This window comes from Xiphophorus couchianus, chromosome 22, assembly GCF_001444195.1.
Source record: "Xiphophorus couchianus chromosome 22, X_couchianus-1.0, whole genome shotgun sequence".
NCBI classification, from domain to species: Eukaryota; Metazoa; Chordata; class Actinopteri; order Cyprinodontiformes; family Poeciliidae; genus Xiphophorus; species Xiphophorus couchianus.
The window spans coordinates 10,612,158-10,633,775 of record NC_040249.1 but is presented as its reverse complement, the minus strand read 5'-3'; the positions used below and the strand labels follow the sequence as shown (position 1 = coordinate 10,633,775).

Here is a 21,618-nt window from a genome sequence, read left to right as displayed (position 1 = left end):
TGACATTTGTGCAGATATGAGTCAGAATTTCTTTCTTGTGTTTTTCTTGCTTTCATGTAATACTTCACAAGTAATTTGGATATGACACAGCTGATCAAAAACATTTTATGCTTGTTCTCCAGATAGATACATTTGGAAATGTTTTGTAGTGATGTAAAGCATAAAGTAGGATGCAGGGACCTGGAGACTACAGAGGAGTGATGAAGTCACTATCACTTGAGTTACAGCATGCAAGTCCGTCACTGACAGAACAATTTGACCATAAAGGACAAATCTCACCTTAACATGATATCACAATCACACTTACAACTAGATTAACATGAGTTGTTATCTCTATATTGACACTTTTATAAACACAGACACATTAAAGGTCTAGACCAGGGGTCTCAAACTCCAGTCCTCGAGGGCCGCAGTCCTGCAACCTTTAGATGTGCCTCTGCTGCACCACACCTGAATAGAATAATTAGGTCATTAGTAAGACTCTGGAGAACTGATCTTCACCAGGAGGAGGTAATTAAGCCATTTCATTCCAGTGTTTTGTACCTGTGGCACATCTAAAAACTGTAGGTCTGCGGCCCTCGAGGACTGGAGTTTGAGACCCCTGGTCTAGACCCAAAGATTTTGCAATAATTAAGTGTAAATTTTATCAATGTTTTTAGCTTCTATATTGTTGATATCTCAGTGTCTATTGTGTCAGAAAACTATCTGCAGCAGCTTAAAATACAGGCTTTCTCTTGATATAAAATACCAATTGGGTTTGGACCACTATCACATGCTAAAAGCCTTGAGTAAAAATAGCACAAATTTTAAGCATTTTTGTACAAGGATTTAAAACAAAAACGAAAAACTAAAAAGGCTACCATGATCGAATTACTCCAATTTAAATAAAAAAACCAACAAATATTGTAGACGCACCAATTAGGAAATGATCTTCTGTCCTCTCCTAACTGATTAGGTGATTAGTTGCTGAGATGCCTCTGTCTAGAATCTAGTATCCTATTTTTTACTTTAGGAATGTAAATAGAAAAATCTTGTTAAGCTATCCTGTTTGGCTAAGAATGTAAAGGTTATTCCCTCAGCAGATTTTTCTTTCCTGAGATAAAAGAAATATATAGATATATATATAGTACATATAAATGTATATGGGTTTTTTTTCTCTCTAAAATATTCAAGTTAATGAATTTGAATCTGACTGGATAGGAAATAACCGACTTATCAAAAGAGTCTTGGTTAAGTATTTAACATCAAAGTTTCAACTTGTAAACAATGGAAGAGGCAGAACCTGGTCGCAGGCGGGTTTAGTGATTTACAGCCTGTGGCAGGTCACACAGGTGAGAGTCTTGTCTGCTTTGTCCCATCCAGCAGGTGTGTTTTCTCTGCAGGTCTGATTATTCTCCACCGCCACCTCCACCCCTTCCTGTCCTCTCACCCTCCTGCCAGCTTAGCTAGCCAGGACAGGCCTTCTTCCACTCCAAAACCATGATTGCATTCTTCAGCTATTCCACCCCCTCCTTCAGAACAAGGACCCACTGCGTTTCTCTCCCTTTCAAGTAGAGGCTGGCGGGCGCATTTCCCCTTTGAAGATGTAATCTTGGAAAACACAGAGACATCTCTGGGATTATCTTAAATGTCTTCAGTATGTCAACAGCCCAGTTCTGTTACAGAGCAGCTTTGGCTGTTTTAAGGAGGTCGGCTGCGATGACAAGCGGAGGAAAATGCCGCGCCGCGGAGGTAATCACAGGGTCAATTCTGGCCGACTCGTTTCAGGGCTGGACTCCCGCCGGTGAACCTGGACGTTGAGGCACAATGAAAGGACGAGTTTTCTCCCCACGTGGCGCACGCTGTGTTTACAATCGGAGGCGGCAGCGCTCTCAGTAACAGATAGGGTTTGTAGGTGAGGCCTGTTGATGTCATGGCATTCTCCAAAGATGATGCGACAATCCAAACTGTGCAACATCTTAACTAAGCATACAAAACGAGACCAGAAACATCACAGAGTAGTCACGAGAGGGAAGGTTAGCATACACCAAATTAGAGGCACATAAGTGGGCGCTCCTTGAAAAGGATCTCGACTTTGTAATCATATCAGATGTTATCGAGGGGAGATTTTAGGAAGGGTAAGTGCCTGGAAACTAAATCAGAGAGAGGCTGCCTAGGGAACACGTTGTTATCATAATTACCTGCTGAGCGATGACTGCAGAAGCGGTGTTGATGTTGACGCCGTGCTGCCCTCCTCCCTCTCTCTCCCGACAAGGCTGTCTTGTGTGGGCCACTGCCTGCTTTGACATCACTTTGCGCTCTGTTCTTTGTGTGCTTTCTGTTTCTTTTTTTTTCTTCTTTTCTTTCCCCTCCTTTCTTTTCAGCCAGTAACAAAGACTGCAGGCCAAAAACTCAAATATTGTTTTGGTGAGATCAGGCTCACAGATTGAGGACAGACTTGCGTCAGTGCATACGTGCGGGTGCTGGGAGGCTTCGGGGTCAATCCCTGGAGCCAAGGCGAAAGAGAGACCTCATCCTCTATGTTTCAAACAACAAGTTGTTACTGCTCATGCCGAATGGATGCCTGTACTCTTTATTACAGTGCCTCGGAAAAATATAATTTTTTTTTGCTTTACAAACAGTCTTGATTTTTAAGGATTTTAGAAGCTAGTCCAACACAGCCTTTTGTGTTGTTGTTGTGTATGTCTCTACCAGATTTGCATGTCTATAGGCTGAGATTTTTTTAAAACAACTCAGTCTAAGTCATATTAAATGGATAACACCTGTCTTTCCTCATCTTCTGTCTGTTTTCACATGTCAGACTAGACATTTCTCCATGAGAAGTTCAAAGTTTGGGAAAAGCCTGAAGGCAGTTGGTTGCACTGGGTTGTGTTCAGGTTTATTCGACTAAAGGTGGCTAAAGACAAGTGTGTGCTGTTTTTGGATTATTTTTGTACAAAATATTAAAAATGGCATTCATTTCTAGCCATTTCACAACAAAGCACCACTTTAAAGCTTGTGGAATATGAATGCTATGCTCAAGCGTTTTCTTCACTAATCATCGTCACGCAGGAAAGATTGAGGAATTTTGGGTGTGAGTGAAAGAAGTGAAACACTGGGAGAAACACTTGACCTGCTTGTTTGGGGAAAATGGCATTCCTTTGCTAATTTCCTCCTGATAAGTATCTGACAGCTCATAGCAAAGTGTTTTATCTTGGCTGGAGGAAAATGGCTTCTCTCTTGGCTTCGATCGATTTCAAAGCCTCTGCTGCTGCTGCTGAAAATTGCATTCGCCGGTTGCCATGTTCTTTTATTTGCATAAAGGTAATCAATAGCGGGCAGCGCACTCGCCCGTTGCTTTTAACTTAACATGGACTTTATCCTCGCCTTCCTCCTTTTCCTTCTGGTTGCTTCTTGTCTATTGCAAATTCTTGCTTTTCCTCCTCCACCAAGCATAATTGATGGGCGTTTGTTGTGCTGGGGGCATTGATTTTTACTGCTCGGCCTTTCTCTCTCTGGTTTAACAGTTGATGAGTTGTGTTAAGACACCCAGGGACAGTGCGGCCTGTTTTTAAGGAGATGAGGTCGGCCTTTATAGCCCTCCTGCTTCCTCAGCCCCGGATGATAAGGTGTGCTTATGTACACATGTGCACACATTAGTGAGCTTGTCAATGAGTAGCCACTAGAGAGGAGGATTCCCCGCAGAAAGCTAAAGTAAACGTCACAGCGTTAAGGGCTTTTCTCAGACAAACTTTGGCTTCATCATACGCATCACTTTAAAGACTTTGCACAGAAAATTTGTTAATCTTACCTAACCCTGGTCAAGTGTTAAAACCCAATTGGTGTCGTAAAATAGAGATCTCCTGGCTTTTGCAGAGAGTTAGCTCAGATTTTAAGGGGTGACGAAAAATTGTAGTCTCCTTTACAACCCCCAGCCGACGTTGCTGCACACAGGCTCAGAAGTCACGGCTACAGACACAAACCTCATTTAACACGATTAGTCTCTTTGAGGATTTCTTACTGCAGACTCTTATATCCAGGATGAAAGAGTTTGCACTTCTGACAGGAGGGGTGCAGAAAAAAAAAACAGAGTTTGAGTATGCAGAAGCTACCGCGGAGCCTTTCACTGCAACATTCACCACGTTATTAAGGAACGTATTGCTTTGTGCCATGTTGCTCTCAACACCATCTGTAGCGAGCTGCTCAAGTGGTAGCAATTTTCCTCTAGTCTGGTTGTCTCTCATGTAGCATTACAAGTGAAATTCGATTGCGAATCTCGCTGTTCTAGCGCATTTAGTTTCTCATAAATGTTTGCATTCCAGGGTGATTGCTCCCTGGCAGTTTCCAATATGCAAAAAAGAAAAAAAAAGGGTCGCAGTCGAAGCATTCACTTCTCTGTTTGCTATTTAAAAGACTTTTAGAGTATAGATAGATAGATAGCATTTATTGTCATTGAACAGAATTCAACGAAATTTCCATTGCAGCTCCCGTGCAAAAGGTCAAATATATACAGTATAAATAAGCAAACACACAATAATAATAATAACAATATATACAACTAAATTAACTAAAGGCACTCAACCACACCAAAGAAGTAGCAGCAGGTCCAATTATGGCAAAGTACAGATGATGTGACAGTGCAAAGTGCAGAACAATATGGCTGTGTGGGGGTGGGGGATATGTATGTGTGACTGCGAGGTTATGATATGAGAACAAAACATTCATTTACTCTTCTTTTAACCTTCAATTCTATCTGACCTGTAATAAAACGGGGTTATGTTTCACTGCTACTGACTAAGATCATCTTAAATAAAAAGGAAAAACAAAACAAAACCATAAGGAAGTTAACGTGCTGCCTTAACAACTCGATATAATCTCTCTTTAACAGGTCACCCTTGCACACCGAGTACACAAATGCTTTTAAAAGGGTCCGCCGGTGTGTGTGTTATAGCTGTGTAATATCAACCTAATAGGCTTACCTGTCAGCAGTGTATGAGACTTAGAAGCTGTAAATCACATTTGTCTGCAACACCTGCTCGCCTCCCTGCGTATTTATGGTTTTCTCCTCCCCCCCTGTCCTCTTGGTTTTTTGGCCTCCGTCCAAAGTCAACCCCCTCTTCCCACATTATGTTCTTCAGTGTGTTGCCTTCTTCTCGTGGATTAAGTGAGCGAGCAGGTGTTGTGTTGTACGGGGGCTGCTCAGTTTTCTCCGCACGCTCCTTCTTTCTAAACAATATCTTTGTTCTTTTCTGAATGTCACCAGATGAGAGAGAGATATAGTTCCAAGAACAAAGCAAATTACATCACTTTTGATTATTTTATCTGTGCATTTCACAGAATTTTGGCTTAAAGCTAATTTCTTTAGCCTTAAGCTAAAGAAATTAGCCCTGGTGGCTAACCCGGTGGAAGAAATCCACCGGGTTCAATTAGACAAATTATTAACTTTTTTTTTATAGTTCAGTGCTGGAAACTCTGATAAGAAGTCAGGCTGAACATAAGAAAGTTTGTTTCCTACGTTGTAGGTGAAACAGAAAGACAAATGTTGCATCGTCCTGCGGGACTTGTTGCTGTCAGTTGCTATAACCTTCAGAACATAAAGGAACGTTTTGTCTTGTCAGCCCAATAACAAGACAAAACACCAATTTCTAACTTGGTTTAGCTTTGTGGTGTATGTGGAGCTCAAGTTGCATAATTCTAAAATCTTTTAATTATAATCCGTTTCATTTATAATGTATTCCTTCATACATCTCTCACAACCATACAGATCTACTTAATTTATCTGACAGTTTCTATATTAAACACAAATATTACCTACATGCACTGCGTAGATTGTGAAATGTTTGCAGATTTTAATGTCTCTACTTGGTTCCTGAGGAGGAAGGATTGGTGCAGTCGACTGGATTGTCTTACATACACAACTCTTACCATAATGGCTCTATAATCTAAATTACACACATTTAGGATCAGATTAGACTGGGCCATGAAATCTAACCCGTCTATGTGATTGTGTTCTATTCATGTGATTTTGATTTATTGTTTATTTTACGTACGTAATTAGAAATTGTTGGACTTGTTTTCAAGAGAAAAGCACAAATTTATAACATTTGGAGTATAGTAGCCAACAAATGTGGCATTATAGTTTTTGCAATAAATCTCAGTTCAGTGTATAGTGATTTAACTATTTTACAGATATGACCAAAAGATTTTAGGTTTTGGGCCAGAAATGATTACGTATATTCTAGATTTCTTAAAAAGCTGCTGAATTGCCCTTGAGTTTATCACCAATGGGAAGCTGTGAAGTGGATGATAACTTCAGCAGCATTTATAGTTGTGTTTTGGTAAAGTTTATTTACATCTTGTTTTTCGCCACACCCAAAATATGTTTTCATTTAAATCCTCATGTAACAAAGTGTTGTCAGTCAGTGCAATATATAGAGCTGCTTAGTGTGATTTTGGCCCGTTTTAGAATTTTAAAAGCATTATTTGGCAGTTAAATTGCTGTTGCAAGGTAAATCTAACAAACATAATCAAATGAAACAGAGGGAGCTAGGCTTCTTTGGAAATTGATTTTCAAATAAATAACATTTCACATAGTGGTGCCAAAAGGCACTGCATGCAATTGATACTGTAAGTGGGTACCACTGCAACATTAACACATTCTGCAGTGAGAGGAACTTATGAGGATGTCTGCACTTTATTTCTTATGAAGTATGAAATGACGGGCAGGATGGAGCAAGAGCCAACTTCAGGAAAAAACCCATTCTTTCTCACAGAGTACATACAGACCTGTTTAGGAAATTTAAATATTATTTAAAGTTCATTATTTTCATTAAGTCAATTTACTAAGTGAAGCAAATTATGTAGTTTAATTACACACAGACTCATGTTTTAAAACCATTATTTCTGTTAATTATGGAGATTGTCTGTTTACACTAATGAAAACATGGCATTTAGGATTAGAATATTAGATCAGACAAAAACAATCATTTATTGGGCTTAATGGAAAGTATGTTTAATACCTCCTTAAACGCTATTTTCAAAATGTGCTTTTAACCTAACAAATGATTCCAGTTGGACATATATTCTGATTTATTGAATACACCTGTACAAATCATTACCTTCCTGTTCTCCTCATCTTCTTGGATAACTTGCCTTTTATTTATTGTGTATTTGCTCTTGGGACTTGAAGTTAAATAAATGAATTAGATGTGTAATATCAAGCCAAATGCTGTCGTTTTTACAGCAAAGCTGAGATACATATGAACACACAGAAAATGCTCTGATTGGCTAATCCCAGAAACCACTGTGGGTGTGTATTCGTGGCCTATGCTGGATTTGTATGAGGAGTTAAAGGAGGCAGTGAAGCAGTGAGAAGAAACTAAGAGGGGTGTATTAAGGCAGGGAATCTCACCACTCTGTGTGTGTAATGGACTCAGGATGAGGGGCTGACCAAGCACCAGACTGCTGATAACCTTTGGGAAGGACATTGTTCCTGTGCATTGGGGGGGATTGGGGTGTTGGAACAGGTTTGCTGCAGTATATAGGCTGCACAGGGCGTGTGATTGGTGGTGCAGTTGTTCTTTGGTTCATTGACTCTCCAGCAGGGTTAGGAGGTAGAGTAAATGGGGCAGTATAGCAAACTCCCTCATGGCTTCCTGCATACATTTTTCAACACCATGGTGTGTTTCTCTGTGATACATTTGTCCTCTGTCTGAACCAGGTTCTCCCCGGCATTCCATTAAGGGGAAATTTAACAACCTTCTCCTCTGTCTTCCTCTTCTCTCAGATCTCCTCTTAAGGAGAGGTCAGCATCGGACCGCGCGGGAGAATACATGAAGGGCGGGGCGGGGAGGGGGTGCCAGCTGCAGCACAAGCGCCTCTGAGGTCACGCAGGTAAAAGGATATTTCTTTTATTCTGCGGATCTTTGATTGTGGACGTTTCTTGTTTCAGTCCTGCACTCTGTGAAAGCAGAGCGAGGGAGCACCGGGGCTGGTTTTGATTGGGCCGTCGAGTGCTGGTGGCTTTGGAGGAACTGGAAACTGAGTAGCAGACTCCAGCTGCTGTTTATGAGGAACTGGGCAGAATCCTGTTTGGCTCTGCAGGGAAAGAAATTCAGCCAGACTCTACTGAGAATCCTGTGGCCAGTGTCAATACTTGGAAAAATCAACTTAAACATGATGGAATGATTCAGAGTTTCTTTCCACTTTGTCCAGATATGGGAAAGAAAATAAATCCACACTATTGTGGCTGTCAGATTCATGTGACAGTATTTTAGTCCTAGACTACATAATGTTTTATGTTAATGTAGGTTCCGGTGATAACTTTGCTCAATTTTCCTACATTAAAAAGGTTTTTGTTTTAAGTTGGTCACTGTAGTGCCAACTTTGCCAAATGGCTGCAGCTGTACTTTTTTATTTGTCCTTATCCTTTTGTTATTACTCTCAGGTGTTAACAAAAAATAGGACAACGAAGATAATAGATAAAGGTGCAAGGTAATCTAGCTTGATTCCGAGACACAGCTTGGAGAACATCTGCCCCCCACATTCATACAGAGTATGTGTGTGTATGAGAAAATACCTATGATGTAAACAAATCTGAGATAAGGAAGGACCAGGCTGGAAAATACAGCCAGATCATTTTCAGTGAAGCACATAAAGGAGCTGCAAAATGTTACATAAAATGATTTATTAGGGATGTCTCACTCTGAGTTTTTTTTTTGTTTTTTTCGTCTCAGATAGCGATCTGAGTAGTTTAAAATCAGGCATTTGCAGATACAGAGTTCCAATCTGAGTAGTAGCATCAGAACTTTACCATAGATTACAGTAGAATAACACACTACATTTTAGTAGTAATGGTCTTCTACCTTAGTACTCTCACTCAACTGTGACTCTCCGGACATTGCAGTCTCCCTTATTCATTTTTCAGCGACAGACAGGATGAAAAACACGATCATTAGGGAAACCAAAATTTATTAGCTCTCTAAATTTGTCTGCATGGCCTAAGTACAGTTCTGAAAGCCAAGGACACGCAAACAGATCAGAACAAATCATCTTCTTAAATGCGACCACAAGGCTTACTTGAGCTGCGACCAACATAAAATTGTATCTATTGGGCAAAAAAATAGACTTTGGTAGTTGGTTTTAGACCGAAGTCAGGTTCACAAAACATCTTATAGCGAGAATAAGAAGCCTTTTGGCTATCTCCATGTGACTGAGTTGCCAAATCAGGTAGTTGCAGCACTGAATCAGCTGACTTGTATATGGTGATCAGCGACCATCCAGCCGTAACTAACAACTTAAACAACCCTCGGAAATTATTTCTGACAATAAAGTGTAAGAAGGAAAGACTAGAAAATTTCTGAAGAAATTTAACCAGGGCCTGCCAAAGTGTGCCCGTCGGTTGGAACCCAGCATTCTGATGCTAAAAATTAGCATCAATGCTAAGCTTAGCTAAAGTATAGTCAATGGCGAAAATGTGTTGTCACCTGAGAGAAAAAGATAGGAACGGCTAATATTAGTGAACAGCCTACGATGGTACACTGCCCTGAGAGGAATATTGAGGCTTTTAATTTGAAATTTTCAGTAAGCTTCATTTTAAATGCCCACACTAATCCAATGTGTAACAGTGGTTGGGGTAAACCAGTTATATAATGCCCAAAAGAGCAGTTACCTGATGTAAAAAAAATGTCAAGGCTTTTATTTTGAAATTTTCAGTAAGCTTAATTTTAAATGGCCAAACTAATCCCATGTGTAACAGTGGTTTGGTTTCGCAAGGCAGTCACTGCCCTTCCTTACATAATCCTATGGCAGGCCCCAATAACTGAATTTTGAAGCTGTGCGCAGTGTGTTTATTGTTGTGGAAAGAACGATATGGAGAGGCAAAGGTCTAATGTGCTAACACCCACGCTGCACCACGTCTCCTGTCCTACACTGCCGGCATCATTTCTGAAAGCCCATAGCTGCGCAGGATATCGCTGCCACCTCTTGTGATTTATGAAAGGCCAGAGGTAGCTCAGAGGCAGATAGTCTTTTTGAGTTTATCAGGGAAATGTTTGGTGAGAGAGATCAGAGAGTGCCAATCATTTAAAAATGATTTGACCGGAATTCTAATTTTCAGCCTTTTCACTTGTCATTAGACTGAATTCTATTAATATTTATAACAACATTAACTTTATTAGCCAAACTAGACTAAAATATAGCTCTTGAAACTGAACAGTTTTTGTAATCAATGAAGTTTAGATTGTTTCTGATTAGTAGAAAGCTGGACCTGTTTAAGCAAATCTGAAGACACATGGCCTGTTCACATAAACACCGTCAATTATTGTGCTGTCATTATTTTTCTGACAGTCAACCAGATCCAGACATAAATGAAGACAAGTGTTTTAAAATGGTAGAATGATCAAACATATGATTCCCTTAGGTGTCCTATCTCCACCTTCGGGAAACAGCGAGAATGTTCAAAAGGCAAGGATGTGTATTTTTATCCCTGCTGGATTCATTCTGGTTTTCATCTAGCAGCCCATTTTTCACTTTTATAAACCGGCCCTTTTTGGGGGGGATTGTGTACTGCAAAGGATTTCTCACAAACAACCAGAGGTAAAAAAGCTGTGTGGAGTGGGAGGATGAGAAAGAACATTGTCTTTTCCTTTCCAGCTTAGGGACAGAGCAGAACAGGTTGTGTGAGGATACTTTCCTTTTTTAACAATGTCTCACCCTGCCTTGAGGTCACCCCTGCCTCTTTGACGCAGTTGTCTAGTTAAAAACTAAACGCTTCTCTGCATCGTGTTGTTTCTGCAGAGCTCTGAAGCTGCTAAAGTCTCGCTTTGACTTTTGTTTTGTTTTTTACCCATGTGCATAATTATTGCATAAACTCAAATCAATTTATCTCAATGATTTATTCAAAAAGTGACTTAAACTAATGTGATGCATTCATTATAGGTTAGGGATAATTTATTGCAAAGCAATGACTACTGCAGTAATTAGGAGACAAATAATAATATACTGTGTTAGAGATGCTGGTTTAGTTCTGTCCAAGGCCAAGCTTTGTCTCAGACTAATGCTGACATTTTCATCTTGAATCTTAATGTAGTTTTCTCTGATATTTTTTTCATATATAAATCTGGTAAAAGCATATTGTTTCAAGCTGTTGGCTTGACCATGAAAATGGCATTCCTTTTTGTTTAGCTTCATTCTTCTTAAGCACTTTATATTCATCCCACATGATCTCAAAAAGTATTCTTCTTGTCCATGTTTGGCATGCTTTTTGGCTAGCCAAATCAAGAGCTTCACTTCTTGGCTTTGCTTTTTCTCTATTATGACAGACTAGAGGAGCCCAAATTCATCTATCCATCTTCTCCACAATCCTACTATAATTTTTAAGCAAGACATGGAGAGCCTTGAACTGTTTTGCTTGAGCAGCCCCTCACCTTGGAGGGAGCAACCCACTTTTTACTGCCTTTGAATCCATGGCATCTGATTTAGAGGAGCTGACTCTCATTCGGACTCATGAACGGTTCCAGTGAGCGTTGAATCCAACAGAACACCATTGTCTGCAAAAGGAAGGATGACACTCTGTGGTTTCTTAACCGAAAGTAATCTTTTCCCATAACTATCCATAAAATTTCTGCCCGGAAAAACCGCAAACAAGGTCAGGGACAAAAGGGAGTCCTTTGGAGGGTAACATGCACCACCAACAAGCCAAACTTTGTTCCAGAAAAGCAAACCCGCGACGGGATAGCCCAACGGTAAAAAAAAAAAAAAGAGCATATTACACTAAGTGTGATTCTTATAAAGACAAAAAAAGGCAAAAAAAAATATATATATAATATTCTATTGATTAAGTGACAGAAGTAATTGTTTTTTTTGTTTTTTTTAGCTCCTTACAAAACCCTTTGTTGACAAGCAAATATGCTGAACTAGAATAATATGAGGATCAATTCAAGGTACAAAGTCATCCTAATAAATGTTACCTAAAAAAAAAAGGGAAAAAGACTGAGTTATAACAAATCCTGAATATTTCTAAATGCTTGTATATTTGAAGATGACATCATTCTAGTCGGCCGCCATCTTTGTGTGCCAGTGGGTCCATTATGTTATCCATCACTGGGTCTCTATGTCTGGCATTGTCAATTACCCAGAGGAAAACAACATTAGAGGCCTGAATGGGACACGGAGCCGTGGCAGGCCTGACATGGCTGTGTTATATGATTACACAACCTGTTGGCTGTCCGCCTGTCAAGTGTCTCATGACTCTGATGAATGGCTGTAATATGCCGCGCATCACAACATGCCACGCCAAACACTCATTAATGGCTTCTCATAATGCCGAGGACGTTCCTCCAATGCCGAAGCAGGACTCCCTGAGAGAGAAAGACGGGAGGTTGAGGAGAGGAAGGAGTGGTAACTGTAGTGTGAGGTTGAAAAATAATGTTCATGAACACTCCGACCCGGTAGCAGTAAACAAAAGAAACACGGTGTCATCATCTGCATAATTTCACAAATTGTACAGGAAAATGCCACCTTCGGTCTCCTGCAACTCGTGGTGAATGAACGGTGAGAACTGAATAAAACGACACACATGTTGGAATTATTATTCTTTGTAAGTGTGATGCATATGTTTCTCAATTAGACATGTTCTTGTCCATCTGTGACATATTTAAATGATCAGAAATGCATGCAACACATCACTAGTGTGTGAGAGCGCCACAGCAGCGGTGCTTGAAGAAAGGAGCTTAAATCTGTTGGATGCCATCTGAAGCTTTGCTGATTGCTCTTTCTTTCCCTGATTTGGGAGAGATAGTACCCATGATCCTCCACACCACTCCACTCTCATCTGTAACAAATAGATCTGATTCTCTCAGAGACATTATTGTGAGAGCTTATGAATTAAAATGGTGAAAATTTCTCTGTATGAGCTGCTTATTGAGGAGTCTGTGTTGGAAGAAGGTGTGCCAAGGAAATGTAATTGCATGAAGGTCTCCCTTTTGCTCCAGTCCAATGTCCTGCCTACAGGAATATGTAGGTTATATGTGCTTCATGGCTCATTTGATGTATATCTAGATACATCACCAGGAATCTTAGTTGTTGAAGATGCATGAACAGAAAACACCAATCAGTATGAATCAGATTTCCTTCTGATTGTCAAATATGGTCTTAACCAGTTTCTAAAATTATTCAAATCTGAGCTCAAGTGTCTAAAACTACACACTGTATTATCCACGTAAATTGTTTTCTTTTTATTTAATTTAGGTTTTACAAAAGGATGTAAGAAACTCACCTTTATTTTTGTAAATGCACAAAACAGTTGTAGGTCTATGGGCTAGTGGTTTGCACTCAGCCTCAGTAAGGTGTGCTTAGCTGAGACGCTTCACTGATGAGCGCATTCTCTTTACAGTCCTATCCTTACTATGGTGCACTTGGCCATATATTGTCCATCATTTCACACTAAAGTGAGTATTTTTATTGAACAACACACAGATTGTCACCATACCTTCTTCAGTCGTGCCATTGTTTTCAGACTTGGTGCCATGTAGAAAAGCTCACACCTGCAATGTCTTTTTTTTTTACAAGAGACAAAGAGGCAACCCGTCTGAATACTCCTCCGTCTGTGACAATGTTTGTGTATATGTTCTTTCTCACAGCTTGAATTTCTCTGCTTGAAATGCAATACCTGCAGATGTGCCTTTTAAACTGCAGCTGCCAGCTTCTACAGCATGCAGGGGGGACCATTGAAACAAAGCCCTTAAAGCAGCTCTCTTTCAGAGGGTGCAGATTTTGGTGCATGGGTGCGCCTGACTGATCAGGAGAGATTTTTCATTGTTTCAATACCTTATATTTTCAGATGAATGTCTATAAACTGCACCTTTACATCGATCACAACATAAGCAGGTTTGTCATAATCGCATGTTGTAAAACATGGATGTCAGAGTCTCCTGACAACCTGTTGACACAGTGCAGATTTATGCACACAGATGCACATGCAAACACAGTCTGTGGACAAGTTTTAGACCTGGCAGTTTTATAGCAGAAGTTTCTTGTTGCTGTGGATCTTCCAAAGTCAGATACCAGTGAATGAGTTATTCCGCTCTCTGACCCTCCTAATTGGGAACGGCTGTTCCTGAGAACGAAAAGGCTAAACAGCCGGAGAAATTGAGAACAGACTCTCCTGAAAGGAAAGTAAGAGATGAATAAACAAATGAAAGCAGCAAAGATGTTGATTAGCTGCAGGATGGCTCGTATGTTCAAATGTCGGGGTCATGACACTGAAACTCAGTCCAAACTCTCTCCAGCCTTAAGATAAACCATGTTCGGCGCTGTCTCGTAAATGTAGGAGTGGAAAATCAATACAACAGGAAGAAGAATGACTAAATCTGTGTTCGGTGTTGAGAGAAGAGTTAAAATAAGAAATAAAAAATCAAGCGAGAAGAGGTGCAGTACGCTCTGTGACAGCTGCATGCATGTATTACTGGGTGACGGTCTGTCCGTCTGTCAGAACAGATATTTCTGTCTGTTTAGTGCTGCCTTACAGGCTGCCAGAGACACTCCTCGTGTCATCGCTGGGTGCCTGCTGTCACTGGCTAAAAAGGAGAGAGGGAGTTCAGGGTGTGTGTGCCTGTGTGTGTGTGTGTTTGAGTGAGAGTGACATAGAAAGAAACTTAAGCAGCTGTCTTGAAAGCTCTTCCCCTCTGTCACTACATCTAGAATCTGCTTTCCCCCTGATATCTGCTCAGTGCTGTTTTACTCTGCTGTTTAGTCAAAAGATGGAGTGTTTCTGCTGAGAAATTAGCACTTTGGGGGGATCAGGATGTTGCACAGCTTACTTATTAAGATTTAATGGAAATTAGCTTGACAAGAAAGAAAGTTGCTTACGACCTGATTTTTTTTTTGTTAAGCTTTTAACCAAAGACGACTGCAAAGCAGAAAGTGGGCCTTGGCCATCGCCCATAATCTGCATCATATATCAAAAAGGTGTTTTTCTTCTGGTTTCTTTGGGGACTTGTCCCATACAGATGTGTTTTATAACAACTTCATTTAGCCAGCTTTTCTTGCAAGAATCTAATATTTAAGTGCCTAATTTTATTCAGACACACATTTGTTTTTGCATGAGTCTGTTCTATGTATAAAAGACATCCATGCCCTACAGTTTAGTGAAGCGATACAGTTCAATTAAGGTGATTTGTCATTTAAATATAACCTGGGATGGTGTTTATAAAAGACATTTAAAAATGGGGAGTTTTAAACATAGTCCACCCCATCTTCTCTACTTTACCCTGAACGTAATGTTAAAGTAGATCATTGTGAAGCATAACCGTTCAAACATTTGTATGCCAATAGGAGAACTTAAGAACCTGTTCTGTAACGCACTAGGACCCAAATAAGAGAAGAAGGAATTGTATAAATACATAAATCATTTGTTGGATAATTTGTCATATCTTTTGATTCAGTTTCAGCATCCAGTCTTTGAGAGTAGTTTGTCACCATCCCGGATCTTTGCTTGGTAATATTTTCCCACTCCCATCTGTTGTTCAGAGCCTTTCTCAGGCAGCCTCACAGATTCGCCTTCATATTTAATTCTAAACTATGAGGTTGGATGGATGGATGGACAAAAGAAGAGTTCCATCTGAAATAAAATCAACCCCAGAACATGATGATGCCATCTCCACATTTCACTGTGTCTGTATTGTTTTTTGCTGATGTTCCATGTTGTTTTCGTGTCAAGCTTACTTATCTTACTGTAGCCAAGCTTTTACTGTGGTTTCATCAGACTATAACTTGTTCTCCCACAAAGAGACACATGTTTCCCTTGAAGGGAAAATCTTCTGTCTTTCACACCACTTCGTTGTCTAGATATACGGAGAGTTCAGTGGACTACTTTTTACATGTCCAATTATACACAATATTCTACAGCTTCTTTAGCAGTAGTATTAGCCTCTTTGTAAGAGGAAAAAAATCTCTATATTTATCTTGGTCTTTGATATTTTTTTGCATCACAAGAACATTATAAGTGTATAGACTATTTATATCCACTAATTAGAACTCTGTAAAATACTGTAAAAAAAAAAAGTCAAAGGAAGCTTAATTTGAAAACAGGCAATCTGGCACAGTTCAATCAGCTGTTAGCTGTTTAACAAGTAGCAGCTGATAACCACAATTCATCACCCTCAAACATTAGATCCTTTCATCCCAGGACTCTCTCACCCATCCCCTTCCCACTCTCTGATAACCACGGGGGCTGGTATAATGACAATCCTTGTTAGGTAGGGCAGGAACAAAACTACCTGCTGAGCACATTTGAGTCAAGCAATACTTATCTGCAACTCTGGCCTCAAGCAGTGCCCCGATAATGACTAATCTTCATCTTGGTGTCACCTAACAGGCTGATTGGTACTGTACAGCCAAGCAAAATCTGCAATTACACAGCACTACATCAGTATTTACCACAGATTGATATAAATATGTGTAATATAGGTGTCCTATAAAGAATGGTGCTGATCTCCAGACTCGCTCTGGCTGCATCTTTCTTAGCAGCCACTGCTAAGAACGAGGTGGTGTGTTTGTGCTTTGCTGGATCTTTGCCTTTTGTGAAGTGCTTTGCCTTGTTCAGATTTAAAACAGCCTCGGTAATGCAGCATTTACACACAAAAAAAGAAAAAGAGACTTCATAAATTGTGCAAAATGTAGAGCTAGAAGCCTTTTGTTGTCAGCCCCTGTATGCACTTCCTGTCTGGAAACTTTTTTCCCATGATTTTTCTCACATTTTTGCTGATATGTTCAAACTTTCAACTATGTGTTGGAGATTCTGAAATAGGCTGTACGTTTGACTTCCACACAGAGCTTAGAAGTAGGATTTTTCCCAACAAACATGTAGTAGCCATACTGAAAAGATATTGTAGCCGCTCAGATTTATGTAGGAGGTGCAATCGACATGAAGTTTTTGACGAAAATAGCAAGTCGTTTTTAATTTCCTGGGTCAATGGAACATGAGCGTAGGTAGCAAAGTGAGACTGCAAAGCTAAAAATCCATCTGTGTTAAGAGTTGGGCTGAAATACTTCCAAAAATGTGTCTTTTCATCACTTACCATCTTTACCTCCACAGACGACCAAATTTTTCTGTTTCTCCTACTTGTAGGTTTGGAAATCTTACTAAATATGGCGTATATTTGCCTTAAGTGCAGATCGTTAAGTCTTTGATTTTTAGTCATCAGTGGAGAATGTTGTCGTCTGATTACAAGCACGTGTTTTTTGCTTGTATGGATGTCCGTGGAGTGAGGTAATGGAATATGAAAAGAGAAAAGCGTGGTACTGGGCGTCGTGGTGGAGTTGGGTACAGTGAAGGTTCTTTTGGACTCAATGTATGTTTTTTCTGGCGTCCCAGTTTTGTTGAGGTTGGGTGAATGTGTGCGCCCCAGTGTTGGACGAATTAGTAGCAGAGTCCCCAAGTACATGCAGCTTAGTGTGATTTACTATTCCTGAAACATCTCGACTTCTGCTGACCTTTTCTTGAACTCTTTTACCAAATTCTGGCAAGAAGTCAGTAAACCTAAGAAGTGAAGTCGCCGAGTTCTTCCCAGGCTAATATCTTAGCAGTGACGTTGCTAGTAACTTTGTAGCCTCTTTGACAGCATTAGTCCAGCTTCAGTTTCTGCTCTGTCAGTGTTGGCTCTTCTAGTTCCCCGATAGCCCTGTAACTACACCCCAGTGTTTATGTTCTTTAGGTTAACATGGTTATCTCCGTACGTAACTGGAGCTCCGAGCCTACACAGGCACTTGGCATGCATGCACGTTGTGAGTGATCTTGCAGCTGCAGGACCGACCCTGCTGCCCGTGTTTCGCTCCAGAAAGAGCTGCAGGGACTTGCCAGTATTTTCATTCCCTCTGGAGGTATTTCCGCACACCAACAAAGCCCAGCCTGCGTGATGAAACAAAGAGGAAGCAGCTTTTGTGTGAGGAGAGCAGCCAGTTTCTCAGTACGTGCGTGTGGGGGTGTGTGTGCGTGTGCACTACTGACCCCAGCTAACAGTTTGTTGCATGCAAATATACTCTTGAGCTCGCAATTCAGGTTGCTCCGGGCTCTTGTTTGCTCCCAAGCCAAATGTACCATGAGAACAAGCCTACTCTGTGTCCCATTCACAAAACAAAGTTGCCTGCTGTTTGCCTCTAATTAACAGGTATAATGCCTACCTTGTTGTGTTAGTTAGTGATTTTTACAGGCCTTGTTAACCACTGGCTGTTTCCAGTCTTCGCTTCCTCATAAACCATTGCCAAAAAGGAAATGTGTGCTGTAGCCTGGATCCCAATTCTCCAGGGAATCTCTTACTGGGGGGGGAAATGAATTGAACTTCTGATAGTAAAAAAAAAAATAATGTCCTTTTTAGAGTTCATTCCAGCCAACATAAACATGTTCTCTTTGCTCTCACGACTGCAGGAACTAAAGAGTTTACGTAAACTGCCTTGCAAGACGATTCACTCCTCTTCAAGATGTTCAAATTTTCCATGTTAAAGACACAAATATTCCAGTCAGTGGATGTGAAAAGCTGGTGGCTGGTGAAGTGTGGTGTGCATTGGTAATTAATCTGACACCCCAAAATAAAATGCAGAGCAAACCATTGAATTCAGAAGTCAACTAATCTCAGTGGAGTTCAGATATCTGTAATTTATTCTTAGTAGAAATAAATCTGTTCTTTTCCTGGTCTTCATGCTGTCCTTTAGATGACTCCTAAAGGCATTTATTTAGTTGTACTGGTCGTATTTGAGTGCATCAGACGGAATTGGGGTCAAATACAAATAGTGAACATAAATATGAGTTCTATTATAAAAGTCTTTGAAAACCATCTAGTATTTTTCTCTCCGTATTGGTCTGCCTCACAAAATCCCCCATAATGCCTTACATTTGTTCAGCTGCAACATGATGAAATGTGGAAAGTTTGAAGTCCATGAATGCTTTTGCAAGGCATAGTATATAAAATCTGTTTATTACAGTTAATTTTTTTTAATATGCTGTCAAAGGATTTATAGCCCCCTTTCTGAGCCAATATCTTTTCATTAGTTGAGGGTTTTCAAGGATAAATCCAAGGTTTGAGGCTCTTAAGGAACATCAGTTTTGATGTCTTAGTTGAGGTCATAGCACAACGACCGAGAATTGCAAATGTTTTCTTTTAGTGTGTGTGTACAAAGTGAAAAAAAAAAGAAAAGAAAAGAAGCAGCTACGTTGTGTGAGAAGCAGAGATTTCTCTCCAGGGCTTGTCCACTAGAGTCAGCGTCCTGTGGGGTTGACAGCCAAGGCCCTGGTGACACACGCTTATGCCCATAAACAGGGATTTGGTCCTCTGGAGAAAATAACCTTGATAATTACTGGGTGCATATGGACCTGCCCACAGTGAGAGGGGGGAGGAGGGCTAACTGAGAAGTTAAGGAGAGAGAGAGAGCGAACGAGCAAACCACATCCGCTGGTGCATTCCTGCATGCTGTGTCATAGTGGTGCCGAGTTTCCCTTCAGTTTTCACGGAGATTTCCACAAGGCGGAGAGCGCGCAGAGGGACTGATGCAGCGCCTGAGGCCGTGGACTCCTACATTTAAAGTTTAACAAGGCACAAGTCATTCGTATACTCTCCACAGAAACAGAAAGAGCGTACGTAAGAGAGCTGGCAGACGATGGTGAAAAAACTGGTGCCGTATGGAGGGTGGGATACATGGAAAACAAGATAAAAAAATATATATATACAGTCTGGTGACCTAACTGTGGAGACACTTATATACTTAGACTGTCCTCTCCCAGTCTCTTTCACTTGCATCATGTGGTGGAACTGATTTGGCACCGGCGCAGCAGCCAGAGCTGCATGACTGTGTCTGGCTGGCCGCCCGTCTGCTTGCCTGTCATTCTGCTGGTTAAAGAGGCCTTGTTGAACCGCTGCGCTGTGCCTGCCTGCTGCAGGGCCATTCATGCCTGCGAGGCCAGAAACAGCCAAGTCTTGTCATCCAGCACTAGCTAGCTCACACCAATTGACTCCTCCAGGGGCAGTTTGCTTGCTAAGCACACCGACTCAAGCTGCTCAATAATCCATTTTTTAAAGTTTCGATTACATTTCAGAGGACGTTCACAGTCCATACCCTCCATCCCAATACGTGTGCGTCTCCCGGATTGAGTGCGCGGCGGAATAGACTGATCCTTTCCCAGAGGAGTTGTATAACACCGGCACAAAACAAAGCAGATCCCTCGAGCCGCATCGAAGGCTGCAGATTTCAGCTACAGTTTGTCACTCAGATAGAGTTCTCCCTCTGCTTGTCTGGTTAATGGCAGCTCATTCTGTCACAGTTGACCTGAGCCTCCGTGAACTGTTCTGTGTCCTTTTCTCAGTCCCTTTGTGACACACATCATGAGGACAGGGATAAGAGCCATGGCTTCATTTTGCGCTCTCCTACTTTTACCTCCTCCTCTCATGCTTTCATTCCCAACTCCTCCATCTTTCCTTCTGTCCTTCCCTTTCTGTCTTGTCCTTTCTGTCCCCCTCCCTTGCTCCTTGCTTTGGCGTCTGCATTCCTAACATCCTCCTGCTGTGATTAGCTATAGTGTTTTTTCCCCCCTCAGCCAGTGTAATTTCTAGATCATCCTGTGTCCTTGGAAAGCTCGTCTAATAAGCTCAGACACACTGATGTCTCCATGCACCACGGGCCTTATTCTCCAGCGTCACTGAGCATGTAAACAAAGGCGGACAAAAAAAAAAAAAAGAAAAGGGAAAAAAACCACGCGGTGCCTCTTCCTAGCGTGCTAATAGACCTGGCCCACCAACCCCACCGAGGGCAGCACCAACAACACTAGATTTCGAACGGTGACCTTCCGCGTGCCAATCACAACAAATCTGCTTCCTGATTCGAATATGGGGAGGAAAACGGTGTAAATTGAAAGCAGAAATCCCCCCGGTGCGAGACAAGATGAGCCTCGGAATAAATTATTCAGATGGCAGTCTCTCCCGCTCTCTCTCTCTCTCTCTCTTGAATGATTCTCGCCTTCTGCTACATTTAATGGCATCTGCGATGACGCCCATTGGAGATTAATCCAGATGCGAGACGTTTGTGTTTGCGTGCTCACATTTGCGCTCGCGGCCCGCTCGCCCCTCTTCTCATGCATCCCGTCGTGTCGTGTGATGGGGAAACAGAGCCTCAACAGGGGAATTTATCTCTTCTCCAGAGAGGCTTGTAAATAAACAAGTAGTGAATCAATGGCTCCATTTGTTTAGTTTTTTTTTTTTTCTTTCTTATAATTCTGCCTTTTCTCTTTAGGCGGTGTGACAGCATTTTTTTCTGAGGCGCTGTAGATCTCAGCAGCCGTATTTTTTCTTGGAGAGAGTGAGAAAACATGCCTGGCTGGCTTCGTGTTTCATTACAGAGGATCAGTAAATTACCGTGTATGTAAGTGTGTGTGTGTGTTTTTTCTCTTTTCTTTTATATCACCCACTGCAGCTCATTTAGCAACATGATGGAGCCTCTGTATGAATGGGAAAATAATACCAGCATTGGAAATTGTGCTATAGAACTTCTCAGTCAAACAAAGACAGTAGAAATTACTTGGCTCAGATGAATACAAGAACACACAGTCGGTCCTGTGGTTAATGCATTTCAGTCTTGGTGAGCATTATTGATTCA

The 21,618-nt window shown here is 41.0% G+C and overlaps 1 protein-coding gene across 4 annotated transcripts in view; it reads left to right on the top strand.

Annotated features, from left to right (window-relative positions):
• zmiz1a (zinc finger, MIZ-type containing 1a) overlaps positions 1-21,618 on the top strand; it is a 123,372-nt gene that overhangs the window by 25,377 nt on the left and 76,377 nt on the right. For 3 of the 4 annotated variants that reach the window (XM_028006546.1, XM_028006542.1, XM_028006545.1), the window contains exon 2: positions 7,766-7,872. The exons of the other annotated variant lie outside the window; for it this stretch is intronic. The gene's annotated coding sequence lies outside the window, so the exon portion shown is untranslated. The remainder of the gene's footprint in view (positions 1-7,765; positions 7,873-21,618) is intronic. 4 annotated transcript variants of the gene reach the window in all.